This window comes from Dasypus novemcinctus, chromosome 16 (assembly GCF_030445035.2).
Source record: "Dasypus novemcinctus isolate mDasNov1 chromosome 16, mDasNov1.1.hap2, whole genome shotgun sequence".
NCBI classification, from domain to species: domain Eukaryota; kingdom Metazoa; phylum Chordata; class Mammalia; order Cingulata; family Dasypodidae; genus Dasypus; species Dasypus novemcinctus.
The window spans coordinates 91,372,187-91,381,689 of NC_080688.1; positions in this window are offsets into that span (position 1 = coordinate 91,372,187).

The following is a 9,503-nucleotide window of genomic DNA, read 5'->3' on the forward strand; positions in this document are numbered from 1 at the left end:
AATGCATTTGTTCTAAAATTTTTTGTGGTGTTGAATACAAAACATTGTGATTATACTAAAAGCCATTAATTATACATTTTGTGTAGATTGTATGATATGTGTATATATCTCAAAAAGCTGCTTTAAAATAAATATATAAATTAATGTGTAAGAATAATCAGAAATAGCAGGGAAATCAAGATTGAGAGGTGAGGAATTTTTTGTTTGTTTCTTTTATTGGTATTATTATTATTAAAATAGTGAAAAAGCTCTAATAATGATTGAAGTGATGAACGCACAACTAGGTGATTATTTCAAATACCAATATGTGTCAACACAATTGATTTGTAAAAAAAAGCAATAACCTTAATCTAATCATGAGAAATTGTCAGCAACACCCAAGTTGAGAGGCATTCTAGAAATGATCTGACCAGTCATCTTAAAGGGGTCAAGGCCAGGAAGACAATGAAAGACATAGGAAGTGTCACACATCAGAGGAGGCTGAGGAGAAGTGACAGTATATGTGGGATGACAGTCCTGGAACAGAACCTTGGAACAGAATAAGGTCATCTCTGAAAAAACTGGGAAAATCCAGATAATGTCTGCAGTTTTTTAAGTAGTATTGTACTCATATTAACTTCTTAGCTTTGACTGTATTATGGTTATGTAAGATGTAACATAAGGGGAACTAGGGGAAGGTTATAAAGGAACTCTCGTATTTTGTAAAAAAAAAAAATTCACAGGAAAGACAAAAACACAAAATTCAGGAGAGCGGCTACCACATATTCATTTAAAACAAACCATGTGAAGCACTTGCAGCAAGATGGCATGCTGGGACAGAGCTGGCTTTCACATACTTCTCCGTACATTTAAAAGATTATGTGTTTGAAAGGAATGCTTTGGAGGTGTGGTGGTTTGGAACTGCATGTACCCGACAAAATCACGTTCTTAAGTGTAATCCTCTCCCGTGGGTATGAACGCATTGTGAGCAGGACCTTTTGATGAGGCTGCTTCAGTCAAGGTGTGACTCACCTTGTGCAGGATGACCTTAGTCCTGCTGCTGGAATCCTTTATAACTGGAATGAACACAGAAAGAGGGAGCAAAGCCAGGGGAGCAAGAAGAGAAGGGAGCGACCTGCAGACACTGCCGCGCGCCTTGCCAAGTGGCAGGGGCCCAGGACCTCCAGCAGCCAGTCTTCAGGAAGAAAGCTTGGCCTTGATGATGCCTTGCTTTGGATATTGTCACAGCCTCAAAACTGTGAGCGAATAAATTCCTATTGTTTAAGCCAAACCATTTCATGGGATCTGCTTTGAGTAGCCTAGGAAACTAAAACAGAGGAGAAGAGAATACAACTGATGTCCCAGTTTAGAAGAGAGGCAGAATTCATCCCAGGGAAGGCCCTGGCCTCATCCAGATGAGAGGCCTTGGGAGAAAGGGGAGCTAAATTTCTACATGATTGTAGCAGTTTGATATAATTGGTGAATTTCAAAAAGAAATATTCAGTTATGCTTGTAATCCGATCTATACCTGGGCATGATTGAGTTATGATTAGGGCTTTAATTGGGCCACATCATTAGGGCCTTGAGTCTCCACCCCTTGGTAGGTGGGGACTCACACATGAAAGGCATGGCAAAGAACAGAGCTGGGGGCTTTTAATGTTGGAGTTCTGATGTTGGAGTTTGATGCTGAAGACTTAAGCTGGAGCCCTGGGAAGTCAGCGCACAGAGGAAAGAGAAGCCAGCACCAGGAAGGAAGGAACCTTGAAGTCAGAGTAAAGCAAGCCCCAGGAACGTAGGAACCCAGGAAGCCTGAACCCTCACAACCATCTTGCTCCAGATAGACTTTGGTGAGGGAAGCAACTTAAGCTTCATGGCCTGGTACCTGTCAGCTCCTACCCCAAATAAATACCCTTTATAAAAACGAACCAGTTTCTGGTATTTTGCATCAGCACCCCTTTGGCTGACTAATACAGTGATAAACACACAAAACTTCTTAAGTTTTCCCCTGACGGTGGAGAGTTTGGGGGTGGAGTGGAGCCACTAAGGTCATGGAGGATTCGAGGTGGGGGAGAGCCCCCCACAGGGCTTGGCAGGGGGAGCCAGCCAGGCGGGATTGCCTCCGGGGGGAAAGGGCTGGCGAGGGCAAAATTGGCTCCCAGACCACCTGAGGTTCCCTGCCTCACCTGGACCCACAGCCGTGTTCAGTTCCTGATATTGAAAATGAAGGAGGAAGGCGTGCTGTGGTCACAGCAAGAGAAGCGTCTCCAACCAACTAAGGAAAACACGTATTTAACAGGGAGGGGCTGGGAAGGGCTTGGAGACAGGCAGGCACAACCCTGTGGGATGAAGTCATGGCTTCCGGCTCCTCTACAGGTCACAGTCAGGGATGAGACGCCAGGGCTGAGCAAGGACACTGACGGCAGTGGGGGCCCTGGGGCTGTGCTCAAGGGACATCCTGGCCCTGCCTCCAGCTACACGCCTGCCCTCTCGGCAGGAGCAGCCGAACCCCGACTGCGAGGATTAGGCTCGTGTGTCACCTTGGTCAGGCAATGGTGCCCAGTCGTCTGGTCAAGCAAGCACTAGGCTAACTGTAATCCAAGGATACTTCATGGGACTTAATCATAGTGAGTGACTGCATAGATGGCTGATTACATCTGCAATCAACCAAGGAGATTGCCATCCACAGTGAGGGATGTCTCATCCAATCAGTTGAAGGCCTGAAAGGCGAAGTGATTGCAGCATTCAGAGATAGAATTCCCAACTCCACTTCGGAGAGCCCATGTCTCCCGGGAACTCATCGGAATTTGGACTTGTGCATACCCATTGTTGAGTGAGAGAACTGTATAAAAGCTCGTACTATTTACACTTATCTCCTGTCGATTCTGATTCCCTAGAGAACCCTGACTAATACACCAACCCTTTCCCAAGTGTTTCCTGCAGTGTCAGATGCCTGCTGCTGCTATAACAAAGAACCACCAACGAGGAGCTCATAGCAGAAATGAGGAGCCAATGTGGCTCAAGCAGTTAAGCACCTGCTTCCTGCATGGGAGGTCCCAGGTTCCTTTCCCAGTGCCTCCTAGGAACAAAAAGAGAAATAAAAAGAGAGGAAGGAAGGGAGGGAAGGAGAGAAGGAGGAAGGAAAGACAAAAAACAAACAAGAAGCAAAGCAAAACAAAACAAAAACCCAACTCAGGGGGGTGGATATGGCTCACTGGTGGGTGCTGGCTCGCCACATGTGAGGTCCCAGGTTTGATCCCCAGCCCCAGTACCTCAGGAAAAAAAATACAACAATAAAAACCAACACAGGGAAGCGGCTGTGGCTCAGTCAGTTGGGCTCCCGTCTACCATATGCGAGGCCCTGGGTTCGCGTCCCGGGGCCTCCTTGCGAAGGCAGGCTCGCCCGCATGCTGTGGAGAGCCACTGGCCCGGGTGCTATGGAGTGCCACCCAGCCTGCAATCGCCGTGGAGAGCAGACTCAGCAAGATGACGCAACAAAAAGGGAGACAAGTAAAAACCCAGCAGAACGCACAGCAAATGGACAGAGAGCAGACAACAAGGAAGTCACAAGGCAGGGGGAGTAAATAAAAAGAAATACAGACACAGAAGAACGCACAGCGAATGGACACAGACAGCAGACAGCAAGCAAGCTGCAAGGGGGGGGGGGGATAAAAAAACAAACAACAGAAAAGCATCCCGACAGTTCTGGGCTCAGACGCCCAACGCCAGGTGTCAGCAGGACCAGGCTCCCTCCGCGGCTTTGGGGAGGGACCTTCCTTTTCTCCTCCAGCTCCAGGTGGCTCCGAGCGCTCCCCGTGCTGCGGCAGCGTCTCTCCAGGGTCTGCGTCCCTCTTCACGGGGCCTCCTCTTCTCAGGGCGCCCGTCATTGGATTTAGGGCCTGCCCAGATAACCAGGATGGGCTCAGGCTAGATTCACTTAATCACCTCTGCCAAGACCTTTTCCAAACAAGGTTCTCAGGTTCCAGGGATTAGGGCATGGACATATTTTTGGGAGCCACCACTGAGGTCCCAAGAGAGTAGCTGCCCCTGTGCTACCCTCAGCAGTCCCAGGCTCCAAGGTCACATTTTGGGGTGCAGCAGAGCAGAGGGACTTGGAGCATCTGGCACTAGGGGTGGGCTGGCAGGATAAAGGCCCCACGATGCCCATGTCCTAATCCCAGAACCTGTGGATATGTTGCCTCGCACGGCCCAGGGGGCTTCATGTCCATGCCGAGGGCTAGGGATGTGGAGATGCAGAGCTGGCCCCAGACTAGCTGGTGGGCTCGGCGTGAACACACGGGTCCTGAGAAGTGGAGAGCCTTTCCTGGCTGGGTGGGAGCCGTGGGGCACGAGAAGGATCTCACCACTCGTGCTGGCTCTGAAGACGCCGGGAGGGGCCACAAGCCAAGGAGCGTGGCCGCCTCGGGAGCTGAGAAAGACCCTCGGGCGCCAGCCAGCAGGACATGGGGCCTCCGTCCTACAACCTCCAGGAACTGAGCTCTGGAGGGCAGTAAGCTCAGGTGCTGACGCCGCTGAGGGCGTGGCTCATAACTGACTCAGTAGTGAGCCGGCAAGGAGGGCTCGGGGGAAGCAGGACAGGGAGGGAACGGAAACCACCCAGGGGCTCAGGGGGTGGCGGCAGAATCTGCGGGAGTGCTGGGATTCTCTGTTCCACGGGGCGGATGTGGAATTAATTCCCCTTGGTGGGAAGCGGATTTGGCTCAATGGATAGAGTATCCGCCTACCACATGGGAGGTCCAAACCCAGGGCCTCCTGACCTGTGTGCTGAGCTGACCCACGCGCAGTGCTATGGCACACAAGGAGTGCCGTGCCACGCAGGGGTGTCCTCCGTATAGGGGAGCCCCATGCACAAGGAGTGCGCCCCATAATGAGAGCCACCCTGCGCGAAAAAATTGCCGTCTGCCCAAGGAGTGGTGCCGCACACATTGAGAGCTGATGCAGCAAGATGACGCACCAAAAAACACAGATTTCCGGTGCTGCTGATAAGAATGCAAGTGACACAGAAGAACACACAGTGAGTGGACACAGAGAGCAGATAACTGGGGGAGAAGGGGAGAGAAATAAATAAAAATGAATCTTAAAAAAAAAAAGTAATTCCTCTTGGCTAGTCCAGAAAGAGGAGACCTGGAAGGAAGGCGAACCGGGCCCTCTGGGTTCTGCACATGCAGCTCTTCCCCTGGAGAGAGAAGAGTGCCCACGCACAGTGTTGGCCGGAAGCCCCACCTGTTGGGGGCAGGCGGTTGCAGGGTCCAGATCACGGACACCCTCCACCAGATCCCAGGCACGGGCTGTGCTCAGGATCCCCTGTGGGATTTCATACAGAGGCCCACGCTGGGGCCCACCTAGCCACTCTGATTCCCAGAGGAGAGTGGCCAGGCCGGTGGCTGCGGAAGCCCCATCGAGCCTGGCTGGAGCTCCGCCTGAGGACTGACCTGCCAGGTGTCCCAGCAGTGCGTCAGGGCTGTCCTTACAGCCTTAGCCCCTACGGGCAGGCAGTGGAAGAGGCTGCACAGAGGAGGGCGCCTGAGCGAGATGGGGCACAAGAGAGAAGCAGAGGACAGTGTCTGACCACAAAGCCAGGGTTTTGGCTAAAAGAGCTACTAGTCACCACCAATTTTTTTTTTTTAAGATTTATTTTACTTATTTCTCTCCCTTTCCGCCCCGTTGTCTGCTCTCTGTGTCCATTCGCTGTGTTCTTCTGCGTCCACTTGCATTATCAGGTGGCACTGGGAATCTGCATCTCTTTTTTGTTATGTCATCTTGCTGCCTCAGCATTCCGTGTGTGCGGCGCCACTCCTGGGTGGGCTGCACTTTTTTTCACGTGGGGCGGCTCTCCTTATGGGGTGCACACCTTGTGCATGGGGGTCCCCTACACAGGGGGCGCCCCTGTGTGGCCCGGCACTCCTTGCGCACATCAGCACTGCGCGTGGGCCAGTTCACCACACGGGTCAGGGGGCCCTGGGGATCAAACCCTGGACCCTCCACATGGTAGACGGATGCTCTATCAGTTGAGCCACGTCCGCTTCCCCGTCACCACCAATTTTGAGCTCATAACATCTGACACCCCTGTTACGTACTATCTCATTTAATCGCCACAACCATCTGCGAGATGACGGAATTGCAATAATTAACACATTTTTCAGAGCAGGGAGCTAAGGCACAGAGAGGTTAAGGAAGCTTCCCAGTGCCACGCTGTTCCAGGGTGTTGCTGAGATTTAAAAAGTTCCGATTGTCTGAGCTCGGCACTCAGGCTTTGAGCCCCAAGACCAGGAGACCGGGAGAGAGGTGCTGGCAAGCTGGGAAGAGAGAAGAGGTGAGGAGGCGTGAGGGCCCGGCGTTTGGGCGGCTGGAGACGTCTCAGCACTGGGGCAGCTTCTCCGGGCCCGGCACCGCGATTCTGCACCACGCCCGCTGCCCCCACGAAGCTCGAGCAGAGGGCGACGAGCGTGTTCGCTCTGCTCCCCGGGTTTCCTGTTGGATTTCTGAGGAAGCTGCGCTTCAGCAATTTGCAAGATTTGGAGTGAGGCAGGACCCGTGGAAAGCTGCCCAGAGCCCAGCAAAGAGCAGCGCGGGGGGAGAGAGCCGGCAGACCCCCCAAGTTTCGGGATTCGAACCGTGGGACAGCTGGGCAGAGGGTTTACACTCAAGGGAAGGCAAAAGCACAGCATCGAGGACGCGCCTGGCCCGGGGGTAGCCGGTCCTCCGTCGCCACATTGCAGACAGACGTCATCGGAGCAGCTGGCGCCTGCTGGGAAAGAGGCAGCAGCCCTTTCACCCAACAGGCCCAGAGCGCACCCAACCATCAGAGGAGAAGAGTGGCTCCTCGCCGCCATCGGCCGGCCCGTCCAGCTCAGCTTTCTGGCTGGCGGCGGCAGGTGGGCGTCTGCCTTCTGCTCGGCGCCCGTGGGTGGTCCAGAGTCCCTCACCAAGACACCAGCGACGGGGAGGCCACCTCCGCGGTACTGCGCGGTGACGACCTCAGCCTCGCCCACAGTGGGGCCTGGCCCCTGCCCTGGTCTCCTGGGACGTGACCTCTAGGAAGGGTGTCCCTTTTCTCGGGGGGCCGGGGCCATGCTGGGCAGCCGAACGGGAAGGGGGCTTTGGGCCACATGGGAGCCACTCGAAACCCAGGGAGGCTAGAAGCCGAAGGTCCACGTGTCCGAGCCCAGGGCCAACACGGCACTGAGGCTCCGCGAGCTGCCCCCGTGGGCAGCCTGTGGTGTGTGCTGTCCGCCCCCTCGCAGGGAGGGGACAGTGCTGTCCTCGGCCCCCAGGACAGGGCCACTGGGAGCTCCATGCGGGGCTATCCTCCAGACTCTGTCCCAGGAGTCAAATAATTGATGCTAAAGGCTAACTGCTGAGGATTTGTTAAAAAACAGTGGCTCTGTACGTATGTAAAGACTTGGAAACGTGTTTGGAACTCATTAGACGCTGAGCCAGCCTCGACCGTCAGCTCATTGCCCATTTTAATAAACTGAGTCTCGTGTCACCTCGTTCTCTGTTTGGGAATATTTTCATCCTATTCACCTCACATGCACACATTTTTTGTGTGTGGTTCCAAAAGAGGATAAAACCAGGGAAAACAACCCCCAGTGCCAGGAGATGCCTGGGCCCTCAAGGCCTGTCTGGGACAGGAATTCCACCCCGCGGGGCAGAGAAGGGACTTGGTCCCGAGCAAGGGCAGGTGGGGGGCTAATCTCAGGGCCCACTGCAGACACATGGGAAGTGAGGCGTCTTCCAGCTCCCCTTTCCACGTCTTCTGAGCCTGCCAGGCTGTTAGAAACCCCAGCACCATCTTTCCTGCCCCTGGAGAACACCTGGCTTGTGGGAAAAAAAGTTTAACTTTGACCTTATTGTAAATGTTGCACCTGTTCTGTTGTAAATGTTGCAGTTGTTCCTTATTGTAGATGTTGCAGTTGTTCTTTATTATTGTAGATGATGTTGCAGTTCTAATAGCAAACAGCTGTTCGGTAGTTTCCAATAAATGCAAGGTGGAAACTAGGGTCGAGGCTCTCAGTTCCAGAAGCTGTGCGTCCCCTGGTCCCATCTTTATCTCCTCTCTTGTGTCTCTCTCTGCCCTTTTGTTTGGTAAAGTTCTGCATTGCCTTCCCTTCCGGCCCACCTATTGTGAGCTGATTGCAGCACAGGCTCAGACCGTCTGAGGGCTGCCTCGGCGATGCTGTTTCCTAGCCAAGGAAGGATTCTTTTCCAGGGGGCCGGGGAGGCTGCAAGAGAAAGGCACATTCCCCAACGGGGCTAACCCATTCAAACACTGCGGACAACCTCTCCTCAGGGAGCATCGTGAGGGAACAACTCATCAGTGGCCGTGACCTTGGGCCCTTCCCCAGGCCTGCTCCCCGTGTTAGGACCCCAGGGAAATGGGGGAGAGAAGGCATGAGCCCAGTTATGCCCCTCTCCTACTCCCCCAAAGTGGAGGCATCTAACATGAAGATCCCGGCAGGGAACCAAAGGTGGTGGGCACACACCAGCCGGGAGCGAGCCCCCGGCGAATCCATCAGCCAGGACCAGGGCCAGCATGGGAGAAGCTACTAGGTACAGTGTCCTTGCGAAGATTCAGATCCTCCTACGTCATGTTTCTGAGAAAGACTGGGCTGGGCTGGCCAGTCCTGATGAACCCGGGTCACCTACCTTGAGTTCTTCTAACTGGCATCTGTTCACCCACACCGAGAAATACCCGGCACAGAACTGTTCCGAGCCAGGCGCTTGTTTTGCCAGACACCTGCCAAATTCTGTGTGCACATCACAACGATCTATGAGTGAGGGGATTATCTCCATGGTAGAGTTTAAAAAATGAACTTAGAGAGGTAAACTTTTCAACAATCATCAGATCCATCAGCTTCAGACTTAACGCATCGATTCTTTTTTAAAAGGTCCAGAAATAAAGTCTGGTTTAACAAAGAAAGCGCATGTGCGTGTGAGCCAGGCAGAGGCCTTCTTGCCCTGGCGCTGAATGCCATGAGGAGCCAGGCGGCATCTGTTTACCAACGTCAGGGGACGAGGGCAGCAACACGCATTTTAGATGTTCGTGGTTTCAGACATTTCCAACCACGGGCCATGCCATCCACGGGCCATGCCACGCTGTCTACAAGCGCCACTGTCCACGGGCTATGCCATCCATGGGGCCATGCTGCCCACAGGCCATGCTGTCCACGGGCTATGCCATCCACGGGGTCATGCTGCCCACAGGCCACGCTGTCCACGGGCCCCACTGTCCACGGGCTATGCCATCCACGGGGCCACGCAGTCCACAGGCCATGCTGTCCACGGGCCCCGCTGTCCACGGGCTATGCCATCCATGGGGCCACGCGGTCCACAGGCCATGCTGTCCACGGGCTATGCCATCCATGGGGCCACGCGGTCCACAGGCCATGCTGTCCACGGGCCCCACTGTCCACGGGCTATGCCATCCATGGGGCCACGCTGCCCACAGGCCATGCTGTCCACGGGCCCCACTGTCCACGGGCTATGCCATCCATGGGGCCACG